This window comes from Pimephales promelas, chromosome 18, assembly GCF_988280905.1.
Source record: "Pimephales promelas chromosome 18, fPimPro1.hap1.1, whole genome shotgun sequence".
Classification (NCBI taxonomy): domain Eukaryota; kingdom Metazoa; phylum Chordata; class Actinopteri; order Cypriniformes; family Leuciscidae; genus Pimephales; species Pimephales promelas.
The window spans coordinates 9,792,542-9,816,879 of NC_142786.1; the positions used below are offsets into that span (position 1 = coordinate 9,792,542).

Genomic DNA, 24,338 nt, shown 5'->3' on the forward strand with positions numbered 1-24,338 from the left:
TGTAAAGTGTTACCAATAATATTAACAGATACAACTTTTGATTTTAATAATGGTAAATGTTGAAATTAACATTAAATAAGATTAATAAATGCTTTGGAAATATTTTTCATTGTTAGTTCATGTTAACCAATGTTGTCAACTAATGCCAACAAATGGAACCTTATTGTGTAGTGCTTCAAATGTTTTTAATCACATTTAAAACAGATACTTAAAAAATAAATGAGAATAAGTATGGCAGTGCTATTTTTTGTGTGTAAATATGCTTAACAGTCAGTTAAATAAGCAATTGTTTGTCTTGCATGCCAATGTTTTCATAATTCCCCAAATTATTAAAAATCACTCTCTTTATTCACAAACAACAAGTAAGATGAGTTGTAATACATTTTTTACAAGATCAGATATCATCGTTTAATCCTGTATGTCTGATATCAGTCATCTTATTAATACTTATGCATGCCTTGTCTCGGGGGTAAGGAATAAGACGAAGAAAACATTGTTGCTGTACAAACCTCTCGTTTATCATCTAAAAACACAGTTTATTGTTGTTTTTATTGCCGTTTTCCAGTACAGAAGCTAATAAGACCTGCACATCGAGGAAATTAACAGTTGTGGCCTGGATTTTAATTATGCCAGAGGGAAACAAGTGATTTAGAGTACAGAGGAAACTCGTTTTGTTTCATTTGGGTTTTTTTGTTTGTTTTTTTATAGATTTGTTTTGTTTCCTTTTTAGCATTTTCTTACAGGAAGATGCTAAGAGATACCTTTGACAACAGAAACTTGTGACTTTCTGCTACAGCTGTACCTGATCATCAGTTAAAGACTGAGGGATATCACAGTGATCATGCTTGATGCTTGGCACAGAATTTCACTTAAAGGGCTGATCGGCTCTAAAGAAAGCTTCAATGTTTAAAACCACAGACACAACACCTCTTGAAAATGACTATGACGATCAGAACAATCAGTATGAATCATATGAATGAGCTCAGACCAGACAGAGACTGTTGCTGTCAGAGTAGCCGTCAGAACGGGGATCAGACAGGGGTAAGGGTTGAGCTAGAAGTCACGTCGATCGTAAACGAATTAGGGACTGTTTAGTAAAATATTTTCAAGGAGTTAACATTTGGATAACGGCTTCAAGGGAATAAGGCCATGGCCGTTATTCCCACTATAAGTGGATTTGAACACATATCACGTAATTTATGGCCACAAAATAATTGCTAATTCAGAGCAAAAATTGGAGAAAAAAGGAAAGGTAGAGAAGGACATGCTCCTTAAGAGTCCACGTGAGATTGTGAGGTGGCCATATTCACAGAAGAAAACTATTATATTGTAAAGTAACAAGGTAGAAAAAAATATTTTTTTTTAAAAAATATGAATATAAGAGACTTAAGACCTCATTGAAAATAGTTTTTTGATTAAACCTACATTTTTTTTTTTTACATATTTAGTAAAACTGAAATATTATAGATTCTGTTTCTTGGTGATTAATTCTGCTAATTTTAATAATATTCAATGTTTTCCTTCAATAGTTATGATGAAATGCAAATCTGTGATCTTAATTTTAACAAATTGGTATTCAATTTCTATTGAAATAAGCTCCAATTAAATACTGTTATTCTGAACTGCTAACAATTATGTTATATTAAATTTCGAATTTAATGCAAAATAAACTGAATTTGCTATATTTAAAAACAGTTTTTTTTTGTAGTTTCCTATTTGTGAACTTTTTCCTACTATAACAATGACAAACAAAATATAAGTTCATAAAATATAGTTCATCATGCAACAGTGTAATTTAGCATGTTTTGAACAAGTTCCCAATTCCCAAAAAGAAAACTTTTTGAAGGAAAAAATGACAAATAACACCACCTAAAACATTTTCTCGAATATACACAGTATATTGTTGCTCACATAAACCGAAGAACATCGGCACGCTCCGCCCTCCATTTCCCATATCCATATCTCTCTCTCTCTCTCCCATTACAGGTCACGTAATTCAATGATCACCTGAGATCACCTGCTGGTCATGAATCTCAGGCAGTGGTGTAACATGAAAAATTGTATTAATATATGAAACTTATTATATAGTCCAAAACAGTACACTGATAAATGGCATGGTTGTGGGCTGACAATGATTGCATTTAATCCAATGCCCGGATGTTATTTTTCTTTCGTTTTCTTTCTTTTTAGTTCACTGCTTAAGTGTACAGAAAAGAAAAGAAAAAACTCTGAAAGGAAGAAAAAACACAATTTACCACTATGTCCTAAGGTCAATGCAGTAGTCATAGCAGCAGTTACCATGGTCACACTTTTTTCTAGGTGAAAAGGAGAGAGAGATAGAGAAAGAAAGAAAGGATTAAATATTCCTGCTCCATGCTCTGTAGATACTAATTGCACCCTGCAACACAAGTGCAGTAAATAATGAAATTTTAATTTCTGCTCTCTAGATTGCCATCCCCTCATGTGTAGAGTCATGTTTCAAAGAAATTTATTATAGCCCAAGGAGTGTGAGCAGGGGGGGTGGGGTGTGGTGGGGGTCCACATAAAGAGTGAGTGTGTGTGTGTGTGTATGTTTGTAATTGCAGGGTGTGCGAGTTAACCACGGTCGTGTAAGCCTATTATAGGTGTTCCCGTGTGTCCACTCGAATGTGCACGCTTCTGAGTGTGTGTGTGTGTGCGCTAGCGCACTTGAGTAAAAAAATAAATAAAAAGAGACAGGCTAAAATCCATGAGGTTTACTTTGAAAAGATGGCAGGCCATTCAGATAATGTATCGTAACTAATGTCTCCCTGCTAAGGATGACTGGGCCGAGCAGGCTTCAGTTCTGGCACATTCCACTGGATTCCGGCAGGCGCTCCACAGTCATGCTGGGCTGGGACGAATCAGAGCGCCGTGATTCACCGCAGCTCCATTTCTCACACACAACCAATGCAGCTGACGCGAACAAGAGTGAAGTTTGTTGGACAAAGTAGACAAAGCAGGAAAAAAATACTGGAGGAAAGAGAAGGGAAATGTGAAGAAAAAAAATAAATGTTACTAAATGGAGATTCAAAAGAGAAAGTTCTTTGAAATAATGGCACTGTATGCTATACATGCATATTTAATAAATGCGGTCAAATACAGTAGCCAAAAATTCACTTTTGGACACTTAGATTTTTCGAATGCCTGGAGTCACTGCTTTAGAAAATATCAAAACAGAATTTAGAATTAGCTTTGTGAAACATTTTACAAACTCTTTTGTGCTACAGTGTGTATACTGTATATACAGGTGAAACTCGAAAAATTTTAATATCGAGCAAAAGTTCATTTATTTCAGTAATTCAACTTGAAACTAATAAATTATATACACTCATTACATGCAAAGTGAGATATTACAAGCCTTTATTTGTTATAATTATGATGATTATGGCTTACAGCTATATGAAAACTTTTTTAACAATATTCTAATTTTGAATTTGGGGTTTTCATTAATCATCAAAATTATAACAATTCAATTTGCATGTGATGAGTCTACAAAATATAATACTTGTTTCACCTTTTAAGTTGAATTACTGAAATAAATGAACTTTTGCATGATATTCTAAGTTTTCGAGCTTCACCTGTATGTACATGTATATATGTTTTTATAAATAAATGACACTTCATGTATATTGTAACAGTGCTACAGTGCGTATATATCTGTAGCACTGTTATATACAATATAGAAAAGTGGCATTTATATATACATATACATAAAAATTGTTATGTATTTTTATATAAATGCCACTTATCAATATATGAAGAGTTCAGATGCAAAAGCCTCTATAAATGTCATTTGAAATTTTCTTCTTTAATGATGATTTTTATCAAACTTGTATATTTAAGTTCAGTAATTTCACTTAAATAACAATTAATAGGTAATTATCATTGCCATTTAAGTGAAATCACTGAACTTAAATATACAAGCTTGATAAAAATTATCATTCTAGAAGAAAATCTCAAATGGCACTTAGAGGCTTTTGCATGAACTCTTCATATATTGTATAAAATATATGCACAAATAGATTTATTTTTTTAAGTGTACATTTTGATGCCATTGTAAATGTAGCTAAAAATTATTAAAAATACTTAATTTCTATGTTATTCTGTGAGAAATTAGTTTGGATCATATTAGTTTGGATTGCTTTATAACTCACAACATATTTAAGCTCCAGGGGTGTTTTGGATCATGTAAAACTTCACCCTTAAGATTAAAGGCAGTCGTGAGATTGTTCCGCAGCTTTTCGTTGGTTATTTGCGGTTACTTCCCTTTTGTTTCACTTGATTGTGCGCGGAATAATAACCGATGTGCCCTGTGGCTGATCTTCTCTTTTCTCTCTTTTCATCTGCTTTTGTGTCCCTGCAACATTTACGAACAACTACCATTCATCTCCATCTAACAGCCAACCAAATAAAATAAATCACAAATTTCCTCAAATATAACAATATTTGTATTGGGGGTTTATAATTAATGAGCCCAGCTGCACTAATTAAAACCCATCTGAGCTCCATTCATCTTGGTCAATGCGGCTGATCGTTTTTCAGGCTGGGCACCACGCCTTTCTCCGGGCCGCCTCGTCCTTGGACTCATTTTTCAGGTGATTTGAAAACTATTGTTGGTTTATTGGTGTTGAGAAAAAAAAAACTGCCCAGGCGCAATTAATTAACCAACAAACAAATGAGCATTATCATGTGAATTAACTGTTGTTTTCCACTGTTTATTATAATACAGATGCTGAATGTAGACATGGCCTAAAATTAATGACATCAAACCGTCTTATAATTGGCATGGAGCCATTAAAACCTAATCTGTCATCAGCGTGAAAATAAACAAAAAAATGTATTAATGGAAGTACTAACTCATTTTTAGTAGCCAAATGTGCCGTTGATTTGAGAAGACAACTTTACTGCATTTCAGATGCTGTTTTACACTCACATGCCTTGACATCTAATATATAAAACTACTTTAACTAGGAAAAGATATCTAAAATCTTAATTATGAAATTGTCATCTACAACAAGGCTATTTAGTTAGCTTTATCAGCAGCATGACTGAATATTATTAAAACTGTTGACTACTGTGACTACAGATGGATGGATGGATGGATGGACAGATAATAGATGTGGTCATCACTTGTGCAAACTTATTATCCATGCATTTCACAAACAGCAAAATACGAGCCTGATTTATCCGAGTGTGTATGCAGAAAAAGAGCAGTGATATCACCGAATCCTCTTAGCATGTAACAGACAGACAAGAATGTACCAGGGGAAGGTCTCTGTCTCAGCACAGAATCTTCAATGAGTTCTTGTTCCACTCACCCTCAGCAGGACAAGGATCTCAAAAGTAGGACATCAGAGGGAAAAAATATGCTCACACTTAACTGCTAATTCATAAAACCTGATGCTTTTTGTCCTCTGGTGTTGCAATGTGTTTCAAAATAATGAATGAGTGTGTGCGAAAGTGGAACAAACACATTTTTGCCTCTCCTTTTTTTAAACTTTTCTTCATTGAATAAACCGTACAGAAAATTCCTGCTAAACAAACAGTTTGTCAAACTGCATTTTCTAGTTAGTGATGTGTAAAGTACTTGAGCATATTTATCTAAACTTATTCACATAGTTAACCAGCAACTAAAAAAACTGCTGATTCTAAAAAAAAAAAAACATTCTCAATAAGAATTTTAGCCTTTGAAAGCCAAGCAAAAAAAAAAATCAAACATTATCAACACGATTTGTTTAATGCTGACTTTGCTGTCAAATATCTGTGTGTTTAGCCTCATGCTAGGACAAACTAGCAGAGCACTTCCTGTACGATCCCAACTCATAACTAGCCTAAAGACACACTGGAGGCAGGAGACCCAGTTAACGCCCAGGGAGAATTAATCTCAGCCTGTGTGATATATGACTCGCTGCATAAATGGGCAGCGCTTTGTTCAGAGTGTTTATCGAGAGCGGGCTCATTTAATGGCGCTCAATCCACAGACGACGTTCTCTCTTAGAATCTCACTCTCAGATAGTGTTTCGCTAGTGTGCTTGGGTCTCAATAGGACATTTAATTACGTTTTAATTAGTACATTAGAACATATTCCCAAAGTCTGATAGCTTATGCAAATGACTTTCAAAGAATTTCAGAGATGTATGGGGGAAAAATAGAAGGGTGTTTCTTTAACTGAGGAAAAACTATTAAATAAAACACACTTTTCATGCTCTCACTAACATTGTGATTTTTTTTTTTTTATGAATCAACAACATGCAATTTCCATCACATCTCAGATGATGTATTGTACTGTATTTAATACAATTTTGTTTGAAATATTTCTTGCTAATTTCATTTGTATACTAAATACACAATATTAAATATTAATTTCACACTTTTAACAATAATTTAACTGAATTACAATGGGACCAGGAATGCATAAATGCTTATGTAATGTTTATCTTTAATTTTGTTTTAAAAATCACAGCTCAGATTACTTATCAAAAATGATTTTCACTAATATTGTTCTCTTTTTATCTCGTTAACCAAGTACATTTAGAACTACTAAAATGCTAAAATAAAACGTCAAGATAAAATTGCTGGTTGTTGTGTAAATTTGTGAAAATATCAAATATTTTTGTAAAATAAATGGTTTATCCTTGTTTCGCCTTTAACTTAGCTAAATAAAATTGTGTGACCTTTAAACGTTTTTAAACTCTTAAAACTCAAGAAACACCCAAATACATTCAGAGGCATTAAAAAGTTACCGAAACACCTACATATATACAGGTAGATGTATTCAAAACCTTTACGTTTATGAAGTACAACGCTACGCCACACTTTCTCTCACTGCATGCAAACTTCGACAAACAGGAAGTCACATCAGCAACGGTAACATATTGTTTACATTTATCCTGCATTAGCAGCTCTGAAAGAGTCTGTCTCTTCGTTCTATCTGTCTCACTTACTCACGCGGGTCATTTTTTACACTCCAGGTTGATGTTACTGCAGGCTGGAGCTACATGTGGGGGTCACGCAAACAACGGTAGCCGAGAGGCTTGGGTGACCTGGCCGCACAGGTGTTCAGGAAGAGCGCTGTTCACGGCCAGGATTGATGATCTAATCAAGCTGTCACCATGGCGATGAGCAGCTTGTCCGAACGGGAGGGGCGGGTGGCGCATGCTTACTGTTCACCCAAATTGGCCCTGACAGGCTGAATTGGGAAAAGGAATTTTCCCCTAAGTAATGTAGGAAACTAGTCGTACAGGCAACGCAGGAGAGTCGCAGCTTGCCCCCAAGCTTCTCCGCCACACATCCCTTTTTCTCCGTCTTTGAAGAACCGAGAGATGAAAAACAATATCACAAATAAACGCAGATGTTGGCAGAGCAACACAGGGATTTTTTTTTTTTTTTTTTTTTGACAGACTGCCTCACGCTGTCACATTCGAATTGTTACCTTAACGTTGCTAATGTCAAAAAAGTTTGAAATAGACATACTTAATTTGAGTCCGTGTGTTTATACTACAGACGATGAACTCTCTCTCTGACATACGCTTTGGAAAGTACATAAAATTATTGAGTAATCATTTGGGTAAAGTCATAAAAATGAAATGTGGTTAATGTTCAAGTAATCTAAGTTTTATGGAGGGCAATTGCTTTAAACTAACAATTTTTAATTATCATTTAATTTCGGCAACGATATTAAGGCAATCCCTCACTCGGAATGCTTCATCTGTGAAATATTTTGGAAAATAAACACAGATGATTATAATACTTTTGAGCATGTGAAGAGGAGAAAAAAAACGGAGATAAAGAGAGAGAAAAAAGAGATATGGGGTTGTCAGAACAAAGGAGTCGGAAAGATAAAGATCACATTTCGCATCGCATTTAAAAAAAAAGAAGAATTATTAATGATGTCACACTACAGCAAAGAGTTTTATATACACACATTTCTACTCGGAAAAACACCACAACTTAGCTCGGATTACTGTGGTAAACATTTAAGTTACAGCACATTTACTCATTTAAGTATTTCCACCTGTCTGCACAGCACACGCGCGTGACATTTTAAGCAACGTGCATTTGATATGTATCGGGGGCATGAATTCATTGTGTTATTTGTAAAATATACAGACGTTGCTCTTTCGAAGTTTCTTAGATTGTTCTGCTTTTGGAATACGTGATAGGATGAAACAAAGAGGGTGAAAGATCCCATTAATAATTAACGATTCACTCATAACCACAGGGCTGTTATGAAAACATGCTCCTCAGCTTTTTGCATATTATTGCTCCTAAAATCTGCAACTTGACTAATTTTCTTTGCTCCTTCTCTCTTTCTTCATCCCCCCAGTCCCAGCCTTCATATTTTCCCAAACACACAGAGAAACCAAAGGCCTCTTCTTTTAAATTACAAACATCCGGCATGTAAATGAGCCGGGCTTGCAGGGGAAGAACTTGTGGGCTCAGCGCTTTAATTTAGTTAATTATATTCGCAGAGTTTGCAGTCGTTTGAGCGCGAGCTGATGAGAGCGAGTGATCGCCCCTCTTTCTTTCAACGCTTAGACTCTAGTAATCAAGGCCATTAAGCTTTAAAAGAGACTTTTAGAAGTGAAGCTGAAATCAACTCCTCCAGGAGCTCCGGGCCAGCCGTGCGTTTCCCCATACCATGTTTACGCTGCCCTGTTTTCTTCTGCCTCTATTCAAGTCGCCGTTTTTTAAATAAACCACTATACGTGCCTTTTCATGCACGAGGCGAAAGCAAAAGAAAATCAAACTGAAAGTTGATCGTCTGCCATGTATGTGTAAAAGTTTACTACCTAAAACAAAAAGTTTTCTTTTTTTTTTTCCTTGCGAAAGCGAATCGGGTGCTGATGTCATAATCATAACAGTGTTACAGTGGTACAAATCACATGTCCGGCGCGCCACAGGCTGCAGTGTGTCACACTTTTGGCCTTGGACATTCTGCCCTGTTTTCTCAATGTCACATGTGATTTGTGCCATCTTGCATGACAGGTGTGTATGTCTAGGGAGGACACTGACCTGCACACTGACCTGAACACAGTGGATGTCACAGTCACTCCCTTGGGCTTCTCACTGCTGCTCATCTGTCCTCGCATTTGTTGAACAAACAAACGCAACTCAAGTGATATCACTCATCTGTACAAAAACAAGCAATGATCAAGTATGAAAAAAAAATCCCATTATTAAAGATATAGCACATGTACACATCCTGTTAAAGTAAATTTGTAAAGCACAGTGTTTTTTACATTTAATTTGATTTCATTTTTATACATGAAGATTTTCTATTCATTGAGATTTTTTTTTTACAAGTGCTTTACTATTGAACTTTCTATTAATCAAAGAATCCTGGGGAAAAATTGTTCACAGTCTTGCACCACAATATTAAGCAGCACAAACGTTTTCAACAATGATAAGAAGAAATGTTTCTTGAGCAATAAATCAGCATATTAGAATGATTTCTGAAGGATTGTGTGATTGAAGACTGGAGTAATGATGCTGAAAATGACAGGAATAAATAACTTGTTTAAATAAATGAAAATAGAAAACTATTAAAATTAATCGTACACATATTTTACAATACTACTGTTTTACTGTACAAGATAATATAAGAGATTCCTTTCAAAACCATAAAAATATTTTATCTATAAAGATTATCACTGTACATCAACTACCAACAGTATACATGTGTGTGTGATACTGCAATCATAGGCAGTTAATGTTAATATAAGGAAGAACAAAATGTATATACAAACACATATATACAAAAGTACATATGTATAGCCTATATAAATAGTAGGCTATATATCTCAATTCCCTACCTTGTATTTTTGATCTTAGCGAGCCTTGACGTTTTGTATCTTTGAGGTGCCGTGTAGTTTGAACCCACCGCATTCATTCTGGGTGTTTTGAAGGGTGTATTAGTTCAAAAGGCTTATTTTTCTAATGTGAAAATGGAACTAATGATGTGTGGGGGTCTTTTGACTATTACTTATGAAAACAACGCAGAGACCATTCCTCTGTTATTATTTGGTCAGTCGAATGGACCTCTCAAAATTGCACCAAATTATGTCCAATTAAGACAAGGCCGACGCTGTCAATCATGAACAAACTTTCCCCCATCATTACACAGTTAGAGACACTGCACTTTCTCACTCGCGCTCTTTTTCTTTGAAGGGAGGAGAGCGCGAATATGATCCTGTGTACCAGATGTGTCACAATGGAGACGACTGGTGTTTCCATCTCTCTTTCTTTCTTTCCCTCTCTCTCTCTCTCACTGACAAGCTGTCACCTGCTGGCTTTCACAACGTTCCTCCCCGGTGTGGGCCGGAGTGTGCCAAACCCAGCGGCAGGTCAGCGGTGAACACGCGCAGCGCCCCTCCAAAGCCGCGCGACGAAATTTGGCAACAAATGTCACAGCGGAGCAAAACAGCTGTTGTCTTCGAGACAAGCCAAACCCATTCTGTCTTTTTGAATTATGATAATGCAAAACAGTGTCACCCGAATCACCGGGGACGAGTCTCTATCTCTCTCCTCCCATTGAACACGTGGAGACTCCCTCCTATGTAATCATTTCTTTCCAGCGTCTTTCTGACAAAAACGTCAGTGGTTCGACTAAAAATACCAGGTGAGGGGGAAACGAGAATCACGAGGGGGAAGAAAAGAGAAAGGATGGCATGATAAACCAGCATCTGTGACATGGCCTCTTCTGTAATCTGTCTCCTCTCCTATATGTTTCCGATCGCCGCCCCACGTCCCCAGTCTCTGCTCAAGTCCTCCAAGTATACAGCTCACGCTGGTGTAGTTATCAATCACAGCGACCAAGCGAACACAAGACACACTCGCACGCCGAGTCAAATTCACCAGCTACAAAAAACTGCGTGCTAATTCAACAAATAATCCGGTTCAGACAGACGCTAAATGCACTATAGTGCTAGCGAGCGAGTAAATTAAGTCATTGTCGTTTATTTATGACATAATTTTAAAGCAGTACAATAGATCGTTGTTTCGGCTGTTGCCGGGAGCCTACGTTTCGTCCTGAATGAATCAGTGTTTTGAATGAATCGGTTGGGAGAGAATGATTCAAAAGATTCTTTCTGTCACTGGAAACCTTTTTTACAGACTATGATGACGCGATTTAACGGTTATCAGCATCGTAAATCCTCCAAAGTTTTTATTATTAATATTTTATTTATTTTGTATGTATGTAGGCTACATTTCACTTTGTATTATATTACCTTTGCATCAAATTACAAAAAAATAAGTTAATGCTGCAGTGAGGGTGTTTCTAACACAAAGGCAATGGAAAAATTGACATATTTCTTTCTTCTGACAGCTGTTATCAATCTCTCTCTACTTTTTTCCTCTTTTTGAAAGTTGTGAAAAAACTATTGTGGAATTTTTCTTTTGCTATTTGAGTGAGATTGAAATTCATGAGTGAATTGGGGTTTTTTTTACAGATCAGTTGAATTAATGATTCAATAGGTGTGTTCGACTTGAAGAAGGACTGCACAGACGATTGGTGTATGACATCAAAATACTGTGAGTGAGAGCAAATCAAAAGGATACAGAGCTGGCTGCGCTCTAAGGCCGTGTGTCCACCAAAGCATTTTTAGCCAGCTGAAAACGCCAGACGCTATGCTGAAGACGCCGTGCTTTGGGCGCTTGAGAGCATTTTGTCAGCGCAACTTTTTTTTTCCGTTGAGACGTTTCGTTGCTATGATACAGAATATCCGCAGCATAGTTTGTAACTGATTGCGCAGATAATTTGTTTCATACTAAAAAAAATATATTTTTCATCCATTTTGTTCGGTTAGCTCTGCTGGTTGATGTTGTTGTACAGAAAGAACATTTTTCAAGTTCCGTCAACCAGTAAAAACGCTGGTCACTCGGTGCTTCAGCGTGAAAAAAAACACTCAGCGCCTCGTTACGCTCATGGCGTTTAAAAAACGTGGCGCTCCCATTGAAAACAATTGAAAACATACACCAGGCGCATGGAAAAACACTTGGTGGACACAAGGCCTTTAATTGCTCTAGCAGTAACTTGATGTCATGATGATGGTACTTGGGGCAGTCATGGCCTAATGGTTAGAGGGTCAGACATTAGGGTGTGTTCACTACTCCTAATGTGCGTGCACTAACTTGGATGGGTTAAAGGGGTGGTATAATGCCCTTTTTTACAAGATGTAAAATAAGTATTTGATGTCCCTAGAGTGTATGAGAAGTTTTAGCTCAAAACACTTCACAGATATTTTATATAGAATGTTAAAATGTTCACTTTTGAGGGTGAGCAAAAGTACAGTTTTTGTGTCTGTCCCTTTAAATGCAAATGAGCTGCAGCTCCCGGCACAGAGGGCGGCAGACATGCACTGAAAATTTCAAAAACTTTTAGCCTTTTATGTTCAAACTGGGGTCAGACAAAGATGGAGAGACTCAAGTAGAAGTGACAACATGTAGACAACAATGGTTAGTTGATTAATTCATGTAGCTTGTGTGGAGGTATCTTCTAGTCATTGATTAGCATATTCTGTCATGATAATCTATAAATCGTGTGCTGAGGGCAGGGTTTTTGTAAATTTTAGGGTTTGTGTTGTCACTAACGGGGAGGAATGTTGTGTAGTCCCAATCAGCCGTTCGTTGTAGTTCTTAAAAAGCAATTTCTTTAAAGGACAAGTTCGGTATGTTACAACTAAGGCCCTGTTTTAATATAGTTTCTGATGAAATAGAATGGTTAGGATTGTTTTTTAGACAAATGCTGCAGTCACGAGAATTTTCTGATTCTGTGGTAGTTTCAGATCCCCCCCCCCCCCCCCCCCCCCTTTAAAACTTTATTTTACAAAGACGTCAAACTCACCAAGTGGTCTGGGGTGTTCACTGATATGCTCACACAAAAATCGCTGCAAAAGGTGGTTTCCAACAGGTGTTTTACCATTCGTTGTAAAACTGTAGACCTATTTTTCCGAACGCCTCACAACCGTACATTCTTCCGTTGAGAGCTTGAATGATAGACACTCCAGCCCAGCTGGTGGCAATAATGCACCTTTGCCGATTGCAAGCAAACCACTTGTAAAGTGTAGCCTACGATACCACGGCTGCATAAGACTACAGAAAGAATACAAACAACCCCATTTCCAGGCGGCAGAGTAATACTGCACATCACAGAACATACAATACAAGTTGATGGAGTTGTACAATAAAGGCCAATTTATACTTTTGCATCGAGGGTACGCCATAGCCTACACACGTAGGCGATGCCGTCGTGAGCATTTATACTTCTGCGTTTAGGTCTTGGTTGCTCTGCAGCACTGCTCTGAAACGCTAGTTGGCAGCAGAGGGTTTTAATGTTCCACTGTGTTTTGATTGCAGTTAATTTTAGTGAAATTACTAAAACTAAAAGGCAGAAACGAGAGAAGACGTTGGAGGAGATGGTACGTGCTGAAATGCGTGAGATGGTATGTGCGGATATGCGTAGGAGGAAATGAGATGCTACCAAGCCAACCAATCACAGATCTTGCGGTCCGCATTGTCGCGACGTGTAGTTACATTTTTGAGGAGGCGCGCGTCAAGCTACGACGAAGGGTATGCGGTATGGTACGCGTCTGTGCGTATGCTACGCTGTACCAACTGCGCGCACCCTACGCAGAAGTATAAATTGGCCTTAACTACGATAAAACCTGTTGGAAAGCATCTTTTGCAGCGATTTTTGTGTGAGCATATCAGTGAACACCCCAGACCACTCGGTGAGTTTCACATCTTTGTAAACTAAAGTTTTATGCGTTTTATGAAGGATTGTTCCTGTACACCTATGCTACCATTGTAGAGGTGGGGGGTTGCTACCACAGAATCCGAAAATTCTTGTGACTGCATCTGTCTAAAAAACAATCTTAGCCATTCTATTTCATCAGAAACAATCTTAAAACAGGGCTTTAATTGTAAAATATCGAACTTGTTCTTTAAAAGGAAATATCTCCCTTTGCTTTGAACTTTGAGCATTGTAACTTTGCAGATGTTATTTATGCTCAAAGAGCAACATTACACACTAACTTAAAGGAGAACTCCGGCGAACAATGAACCTTTGGTCTAATAAAACATCGGTACATAGTCAACCGTTCTCTGAGATTTGTTTTCATGATAATCGAATGTGAAGAGTTTTATCTCTAAAAACTGTTTAGCGTATAATGCTAGTAATGGGGGCATTGAGTAAGTAAAAAGAAATCGCTAGTTTATACCACTGACAAGACTCAAAATAGCCCCACACTCACACAGTAACATAATAAGGCTCCATACATACAAAACGAAGCATTGAGAACTTTGTAAGTGTACAGACCGTTTAATAAGAAGATACTTTATGAAGACAGTTCACATCTTAAAAAATCGTCTCGATAAGTCAAACCACGAACGTCGTGCTGAGTGATCTGAACTCTATGAAGTTCAACGAACTTCTGAACTGTATGAACGGCGTTCGGGGATCGACTTATCGAGACTATTTTTTAAGATGGCTTCTGCCTGTATACGCGAAGTGAACTGTCTTCATAAAGTATCTTCTTATTAAACAGTCTGTACACTTACAAAGTTCTCAATGCTTCGTTTTGTATGTATGGAGCCTCATTATGTTACTGTGTGAGTGTGGGGCTATTTTGAGCCTTGTTAGTGGTATAAACTAGCGATTTCTTTTTACTTACTCAATGCCCCCATTGCATTATACGCTAAACAGTTTTTAGAGATAAAACTCTTTACATTCGATTATCATGAAAACAAAACTCAGAGAACGATTGACTAGGTACCGATGTTTTATTAGACCGAAGGTTCATTGTTCGCCGGAGTTCTCCTTTAAGTTAGAAAAGTAGAATCATAATCAACCATTAAATGCAGAGAACAGTATGGTGGCCTTCACATGTCACTTTCATAAACCAATCGGTCAGCAGCAGCACTTCAAGTTGAACACACCAAATTACTTGCTCATAAAAGCATTTACTGAATTCAGAACCAAATACTAGCAAACGGCTCTTACTACTTTTCCCATATCTTTCTATGGCAAGAGTAAGAGTAGTATGCTGTGCGTTCCTGAAAGAATCAATGTTTTTTTTGTTTTTTTTGAAATCGGTTGAATTAATGAATCAGTAACTAAATTCGGAACCGTATACTAGCATGCCACTCAGGACTGCTATTCTGCCAAAGAAAGAAATGGTAAAAGTAGTATGAGTAGTATACTAGTATGCTGTTCTGAATTCAGCAAATGACTCGCTCATAAAGACAATCACTTGTCGCCACCTACCGGTGTAACTATCGATGTAACTTGCAACAGTCACTAAAAAAATCACCACCACTGATGTACAGACACTGTGCACCTCAGCATGCGCAATTTGTTCTTACTCAATCCCCCATTTTATCATTACTGAATGTATGTGCGAAAGACGGAAAAGAGAAAGAGAGACAACTCATCTCTTAACGTTGGTTGAATTTGTTCCACTTAATAAGCCCTCCCCAATGACCTCTCACTAATTAAGAGCCGGCATGTAAGAAATACGAGCTTTAATTAATGATGAGATAAATTCTGTCTCGAGGACTGTCAGAAAATGATGACACCATGTTTTACAGTTGAAATAGAATTAGACGGGGGGAAAAAAGGCCTGGATCTAGCTTACAGACAGCACTTTCTAATCTGTCAGCCGAGGATGAGAAACCCCAGCAGTAAATAAGAGAGCAGTTCAATGTCAATCAATGTCTTCTCCATTGCTTGCTGCTTGTGTACTTGTTTTCACCAAATCATGTTAACACATCCTAACACAGACAGTATGGCTCTGTGCCATATTTGTGTGTACGAGCGTGTTCACGAGCAGATGAGTAAGAAAGACAGAGAAAGAGGCTTTCAGCGACAGCATCATTAGCTGACGGTTACAGCTCTTGGGAAAACAAATTTTCCAGAACATTTTCCTGCATTTGAGGGAAACGAGAGAAAATATATGACATTTTCCTACATATTAGCGTTATTTGACTGAAATACAGCAAGTTTGTTCCAGACTAGTCCAGAGCAAAGGGGTTCAGAGTGGATTGAGTGTTAGGCTGGATGTTGCACGCTAGAGGCTTATTCCATCACTTTCGTAATGATGTACCACATACCCAAACACACACACACACACACTCACAGAGACTGATGATGAATTGGCCTCATCTAACTCTGATGACTGTCGGGGAAGCCATGTGGTGCCCAGTGTCTGGCTTCCGAAAAGACTGACATACACACATTACCACACTTGCAAAAGCATTTATCTTTTCATATGATATTCCCAGCAATCATTTATTTTGCTGGTAATATCATATATAGTGTGATGTTTTAAACAAAAAAACAAATCTTCTAATGTTTACACTTAATGCCTGGGTCATGTTTTGTATGACTAAATGTTTGGGGTCAGTAAGATTTTAAAGAAATTAATACTTTTATTCAAGAAGGATGCTACACAATGTTACAATTTATATTTCAAAAAAATGCTGTTTTATATAAATTTTGTGTTCATCAAAGAATCGTGAAAAAAAATGTACTGCGGATTCCACAAAAAATATTACAACTCTTTTTTAACATTTATAATATAAATAAATGTTTCCCAAGCACCAAATCTCATTAGATTGATTTCTGAAGGATCATGTGACACTGAAGACTTTGAGTAAAATACTTTGAGACAGTTGAAAACAGATATTTAAAAATATTACTGCATTTTTTTTATTAAATAAATAAATACATGTAGCCTTGATGAGCATAAATTCTTTTATCCTTCTGAACTAAACCTTTTTGGCAGTGTAGCCTAGTGTATGTACAATATGCATCTCCATCTGAAAACTGAATTACTGAATAAATTATTTGTCTCCTTATAAATAAATAGTTAATTAATAAATTAAACATATATCATTCTCTCGTCTTTCTAAATCTCGTACTTTCTTCTTCTGTAAATAATGTTTCTGAATGTTCACACTTTTTCGTGCAACAAAATTAGATATTGACCAGCGATATCAAACCCAAAAGGACAGAAAATCAACCATAAATGTAATACGTATGACTTGTGCACGATATAGAAGTCTTTTTGAATGATATGATAGCTCGTCAAACCAGGTGCAACATCTTCACACACTATGTTTTAAGCATGGATGTGATTCACTTGAGAACTACAGCGAAGGAAGACTATTCACACCTACAGTATTTACACCAATGCAACAGTGGTGTGAATAGTGGATCTCAGTGGATCTCAACCTTTTTGATCCCCATTGTACACAACATTGCCTAAGTATGAAAGTATAAAAATTACTTGGAATTATTTAAACTGAATAAAGGTATAATTCCTGAATAAATGATTCATCATCTGATATAAAAAAGTCATAACATTCTATTAAGACATAGGCTAGTTAAAAATATACGTATATTTGCAATAATTCTGAGGATTTTATTGAAATGCATTTATTACATTTACTCAAAATCTTTTAGTCATGTTTCTATGCCGAAAAGTCAAATTCAGAGTGAACAGGTTTTTATGAATCACTTCTGCACCTGGATCACGGCTCGATCTCCTTAACCAAGCAAAATCACAGCCCAATTACTAGAGCACCTCAGTTAATCTTGCAGCTTTGATCTAACCGAGGGTAATTCTTTTTTTAATACAACAAATGTAAATTAATGTCTGACACACGCAATCAACTTAATAATGCATGTTTATCAAACATAGACCATATGGTGCCTTTTATTATTACTGCGAGTCAATTGTCACATTCAGCATGACACTTTTCTTTAAAAAAAAAAATCATTTTGAAAGGCTCAGAAAGAAAAAAAGAGAGCGGGAAGGAAAACAGTCAGGCTCCTTGCAGCAGTTTGTTTGCAGATTTGTCCATATTTAATGTTTCTTTCACTAAACCACGCTCAAAAAAAAAAAAAGACAACTCCATTTACTGCCAGGAAAAGCCAAGCTGACAGATGAATGACATTTCTGACAGCAGAGAGACAGGAAGTGAGAAAGAAAGGCAGAGAGAGAGAGAAGGGGAACAAGGAAGTGAAACGTTATAGGCAGTCACACAAGGAGCAACCTCGCAACCTGTCAATCAACGTCCTGTCTCATCAGGTGCCGATCAGAAGCTCCTGGCAGGAGAGCTGTCAGTCAAGACGACACACTGTGCTTTATGAATGAAGTCAGCGGAGGCCCGGCAGCCCGTTTAATCACGGATCAAAGCCAATTTACTTTGATGGGACACTATTGGCTGCGAACGAGGCCTGAAAGAAAGAAGATAGAAAAAGAACAGGAGAGTGCTGAGAACGCTGAATCAGACGAGGGAGGAAGACCGAGATGATCTATTGAGTCCCGCTCTGATTTCATTACAGTAAATAGTGGTTTTGGTGTGGAACCGCTGAAAGCTGCGGCCTGTGGTGATGGTGGCTTAAAAAGTGCCCTGGGAGCAGGCCGTAAAGAGGCGTAGATCCGTCCCTGCCACTGGACTCATCGATTGAAGTCTGCGGTGAGGAGAATGAGGCAGGGAGGAGGAGGTGTAGAGGGGGAGCCAGACCAATTTCTCCTACTGTATAAGAGCCAGACTTTTCAGGCAGGAAGAGACACGTAAAGCGACCAATCATGTTTCATTTAGTTGTTATGTGCCGTTTAGGGGTGGGGCTCTGAAATAGAGTGGCAATGAAACACCTTGAAATACTGTCAAATGTATAAAGTACAACATTAAGTGCTGATTATTTCACAGACATAACTATCCCATAAAGGGATAGTTTGTAATTTATAATTTATTTTATTTTATTTATTTTAAAGTGAGTGGAACTTGGTGAAATAGAGTGGGCCTCAATGCCTACTCTCTACTTTAAAATAAATTAAGGTGAGTTAAATCGGAGTTATTGTCAGCCAACAGTTTCATGAAAACAACAAAATCCATCCCTAATTAAAATAAGCAATGAACAGAATGAGATCAATAAACAAAGGTAATAGCGTGAGTAAAAAGCTAGGCCTCTCACTTCTCCTAGCCATGACTTGAGACTTGCGTGGTAATTTTCTTAATCAAACCATTGCCTACAGTGGCTTCTGATTACTATTAAAGGGTGACATGTTAGGACCAGTTTTCCCCATAATAAAAGCGTATTGGCGATTTGGTAAAACAACTCAGTGTGTATCTGTGTTTGTGGTTTGGAGAGCCTCAGAGGATTCTATTTACAACGTGGTTTTTTGCAGCGTTGAGCAATGTAGCCAATCACAGTAGGGTTGTGCCGATAGACGATAGTATCGTGTATCGACGATAGTCTGACATATCGCCGATGGCAGATGCCTTTGACGATATCAATACGATAATTGGCTCGTTTTACCATAATGTATTAAATTATTATTATTATTAGGCCTATTATTATTATTATTATTATAAAGCTAGTATTGTTATTAAGTGAATATTAGGAACTACAATTAATTTGCCTTGCCTAAATTTACAACATCACCTCATAACAATTGCAACAACACGCGCACTAATGAGGACTCTTCTAAGAGAATGTTTTTAAAACAGACTAAAAAACATCCCACATCAAAATTTAATTGCAAGGTGATCCATTCACAAATTATCAAGTGTGCTCGTTTTAACAGACGCAAAATTCAATTTCCTACAGATCCAAGATGAAAACGGCATCGTTGTTCGTCAGTATTTGTTTCTGTAACACATTAACAAAACGTTTAATGACACTAACACTAAAAACAATACAATTACTAAATAGTATTAATAATAATATAACTACAATAGTATTATAGTTACCGTTATCATCGTCGTCTCTGAGGGAACGCGGCGTTAATGCAGATGCCGAAAGCGGTCCGTTTTTACTTTCACTTTCAGAGATAGAGCGCGTTTACATGCGACGTTCTTAACCTGATTATGTTGAATAAACTTGACAATGCATGTGGTCATGTAAACGTTTCCTTTATCAGAGTCAAGTTATAAGTATAAACTGATCGACTCAGCTAGACGTTTGGCCCTTGCTCTTGTTTCTATCGGCATTTAAAACACATTAACCCGCGTACTTCGTGCTTACTGAAGTGCGCAGAGAGCGCACTGGTAGGGGGGCACATATCGCAAACTCCGACTTTTTCTGACCCAAGAAATTATTAAAACGTGTTTTCATCTCGTGCAGAAATAGACCCTAGTCAAAATGCTGCATGTAACGGCATGAGAATAGGCTAATGCGTCCGTAAATTTTCCCGTTGACAAACAAAAGGATTAGGATCTCTTTTTTTTACTTCACTATACCAGGAAATAACCTGATCCTATTAATAAACACTCCACCTTTGCTAGCAAAATAGAAAAAAGATTCTCGTATATAAAACGAAGTAGGCTAATAAAACAAGCAAATTAATGAGTAGGCTAAATAATCAAGTTAATAATCAAATAAGTTAGCCCCGCCCCCTCACGATAATATCGTGTATCGCCGATCTAACAGGCTGACGATAGGACGATATGAAAATGGAGCATATCGCCCAACACTAAATCACAGACATGTCTTCTGATTTCTTGAACGCAAATGGCCATTCAGAGGTGTTTAAGTTGGAATCCACTCACCACTCAAAGCCAAAGTTTTTGTCTAGTGCATAGTTCTGCATGCTAGCAAATCCTCTTATTATAACAAAGTCAGATTCACTATGAAATTGCATCATTGCGATGAACTAGCGACTGACAGCTTTTTAATGATTATAAAGGTACCGGTCTTTTGTATACTTTCTATGAGATGTATAATCAATTCCTAATTTTAATAAAACTTGTTTTTCAAGCTTGAGTTATTTTTGGGAGTTATATCCACTAAAATCATTGAGTGATTTCCTTTGTCATGTTTACGTGATTTGTTTTCTCCTTCCCTACTAAAAATTATTTTGTGTCTCATTTGTTTGGCTGGACCAGCCCTCAATCTGGATGGACCAGTGCCACCCCGGCCTCATTTCAAACACAAATAATTTTGAAGAACAAAATAAATGTTTTTTAAAGTCTTCTAAAGCCATCCAGTATAAATGTTAAAGGAACAGATCGAAATTAAATCATTATTCACTGAAAATGTTCTGTCTGTCTGTCTGTCCATCTTTCAATATACTGTATACATACATTTTTAATGCACTTCCTTACAGGGATCTTAAAAATCTATTCATGTTGCAAAATGGAAATAACCCCACTTTACATTTCTCAAGAAGCGCCAAAACATCATGCAAAAATAAAATGAAAATTGTCATGTACAATATTTCAGTTTCTGACACCATGTCAGCAATGAGACAACATTCAAAACATTCAAACAATGTTACAACTTCATTAGAAGGCTGAGAATTCAATACAAGTGTCTAGTGTTTTGGATATTCAAACAGTCTGAACTTCAATTCAGTCAATATATCCAAACACTGACAAATAAATTTAGCTATTCTTTTTCTAGTTTTGAGAATTAAATTAGCATTGACTGTTTTGATAAACAGAATAGTTGTTTACGTCCCGTTAGACACACATATCAAAAATAAACCCAACAAAGCTGATTTCTGATGTTCCATTCATGTAAGTCCTGTGAATCTTAACTCAGCCGCTCTCTCTCTCTAAATGATACACATTCATAAATGTTTGTTCTCCACCATGCTTTGAAGTGAATTTGTTTCTCTCTTTAATGATTTTTTTCTTCTCATGGTGATGGAAACTATCCTGACACCTTCTTTTGCCTCATCAAGCTTCCCAGCACAATTACATGAATTTACTTTCAATAAATTACCATCCTCCCAAACATCACTCAAAGCCGAGACATTCACAAACAATATGCATTATTAATCTAATTGTCACTGTTTATTTGGTTAACTTATAACTGATGTGGACAGCCATGCCTTGATAAAGCATTTAAGAGTTTTGGTTTTCATAAAGAACTCATAAAGAAGTGCTACTGTACATGTGTATTTGCTGTAGCATGGATTTTTTTTTTTCCCAATATAGGGTGGTTACACAATACCGACACACATTTATGTTCAAACACTATGTAAAAGTGGATTTTGCATAATAGATCCCCTTAAAAATTAAAATGTTTTCTTTACTTTTTAAACTGTGTTCAAATTGTATGATTTCATATATGATTCTAGCGCTAAATTCAACTATACATAGTAGAGGTGTAAAAAGTACCTGAAAACCATACTTGAGTAAAAGTACAGATACCTTACAGCAAAACTGACTCCAATATGACTAAAGTCTTAGAGTATCTGATTTTAAAGGTGCGTTGCACAAGTCTCTGAGTTTTTGCAGAACTATGCCCCCTCTGGTGACAAGTGAAACTGCAACCAGAGGTGTGCACTCTAATGAACCACACGGACGCTTGCACGAGCTGTTCATAACCATCAGCCGCACAAATCTTTTGTTTACAGTCATAATGTCTTCAGAGGTAATAAAGTTATAAATCTGAAAGTCATTTTAAATATATGAAAGGAAAGGCATTTAAGTAAATTACACTTATGTTTAAGGGGAAAACGATGTTAATAGAAAACTTTGGGGGGGGGGGGGTCATCTTTCTCCATGTTGAACTGTTTTATGTGTTTACTGTATCCACTTATGATTGTATTATTATGGAAACACATTCATGAAAAATGTAAGTTATTTGGAGTTTGCATTGGGGTTTGGAATGAACTACAAGCCAGTCTCTTTGAATCCATCTTCTACTTTTGTCGAAAGTTGAATCAAGTTTCAAGTTGTCTTCGCTGATACAGAGAATGGCGGCGAATACACAAACCTGCCAGGCATAGCCAGGTGAGCGTGAACGCAGTGTTGTAGTACTCGAGACTCGGACTCGTCTCGGACTCGGTCTCGAGGCCATATTTTAATGGTCTTGGTCTCCTCATGGACTCGTGTGCATTTGGACTCGGAATTGACTCGTACTCGAACATTTTTTTTTTAGGACTCGGACTTATTCCCGAGTCCACTCGAGTTCAATTAAAAATATTTTTCATGATTATTAATGTATGTTAATAAAATATTTCATTAAATTGATTGACACGCCCAGTGATTGGTGATTTTCTAGTGCGCAACTGCGCATGACAAATTGTAATAAAATTACTTTTAACACCACCTACTATGTGGCCTTTTTACCCTAAACTGATCATATTTTTTAAACTCTAAGTAAATTCAGTAAAAAAAAATTTAAAAAAAGGATTTCTCTAAGTAAATAAAAGTAAATTAGGTAATCAACCCTCACTGGTCTCGGTCTCGACTCGGACTCGACCGTCTCTGGTCTCGGACTCGACTCGGACTCGACTCTCTATGGACTCGGTCTTGACTCGGACTCGACTCTCTCTGGTCTCGGTGTCGACTCAGACTCGAGTGAGGTGGTCTCGACTACAACACTGCGTGAACGCGCATGACGTCACGTCCAGTCTCAAATTCCGTCCCGAATTCCTCTTATTTATTTTACTGTACAGGATTATAGAGGCAATCACAGTGATCAGAGAAGGGCTCATTCAGCCCATCAGGCGATTGTTTAAGCATGTATGGGTTAGAAAAACGGGTATTGTTTAACATGAAATCACCTGTCTTCACCTGTTCTTAGTCCTATGCATTTAAGATTACTCTGATTACTCTGCATTTAAGATTTTAGATAATATTTTAAACCCTTAATTTCCTGTTTATTGTTCTGTTTCCTTAGTTTGCTGTTTGTTGTCTATTGTTTACGTTTAATGTGGTTGTGTTATTCTGTTCTCCTGTTACCATATACAGCAATAAAAAACACAGCAGCAGAATAATAAATTAATCAAAATGAATCATCATTCTCATTATCATCATCATCATCATCAATGAAGGAAAAGAATGTATAATAATATTAGAGCTGTGGATGGTGGTGATTATGGTTTTATGCTGACTTTAACTCTGGTACTTGACTCACTAAAAAGAAATTACAGCCAGCAAAGCACTTAAGATCCGAATATTCCGCGAGAGTTTCAGGTTTGGCCCTGGTTTCTTCATGAATCTGATATCTGCCTCATATTTCTCTGTTCTGGTGATCATAATGGCTGTCTTGGCTCATTGAGGGACATTGTCAGCTATTTCTAACAAACCAAGCACTTGTTTCACTCAGGCTAAAAATGTACCGAAAACTGACCGAACTGATCATCCTTCAAAACGCTAACTTGATAAAGAATGTCAACAGGCACAGGTCTCAGTTTATTAGAGGTCGGCATCTTGTTAGCCCATAATGGATCGGAGTCGCTAAAACAACTAGAACCCGTAAGCCTGTTCCAAACCCTGTTTTGTCACGCACACACACACACTTCTCCATCAGTCACTTTCCAACACTAACAAAACAGGACAAGGTTATA

At 37.0% G+C, this 24,338-nt stretch overlaps 1 long non-coding RNA gene across 1 annotated transcript in view; it reads right to left on the reverse strand.

The window, feature by feature from the left end:
* Positions 1-2,721: 2,721 nt before the first annotated feature.
* Positions 2,722-24,338, reverse strand: part of LOC120483487 (uncharacterized) — an 89,369-nt gene continuing 67,752 nt past the window's right edge. Inside the window, exons 4-5 of the long non-coding RNA XR_005623605.2 lie at positions 9,037-9,153; positions 2,722-2,991 (exon numbers count right to left, since the gene is read on the reverse strand). This is a non-coding gene — a long non-coding RNA (uncharacterized LOC120483487). The remainder of the gene's footprint in view (positions 2,992-9,036; positions 9,154-24,338) is intronic.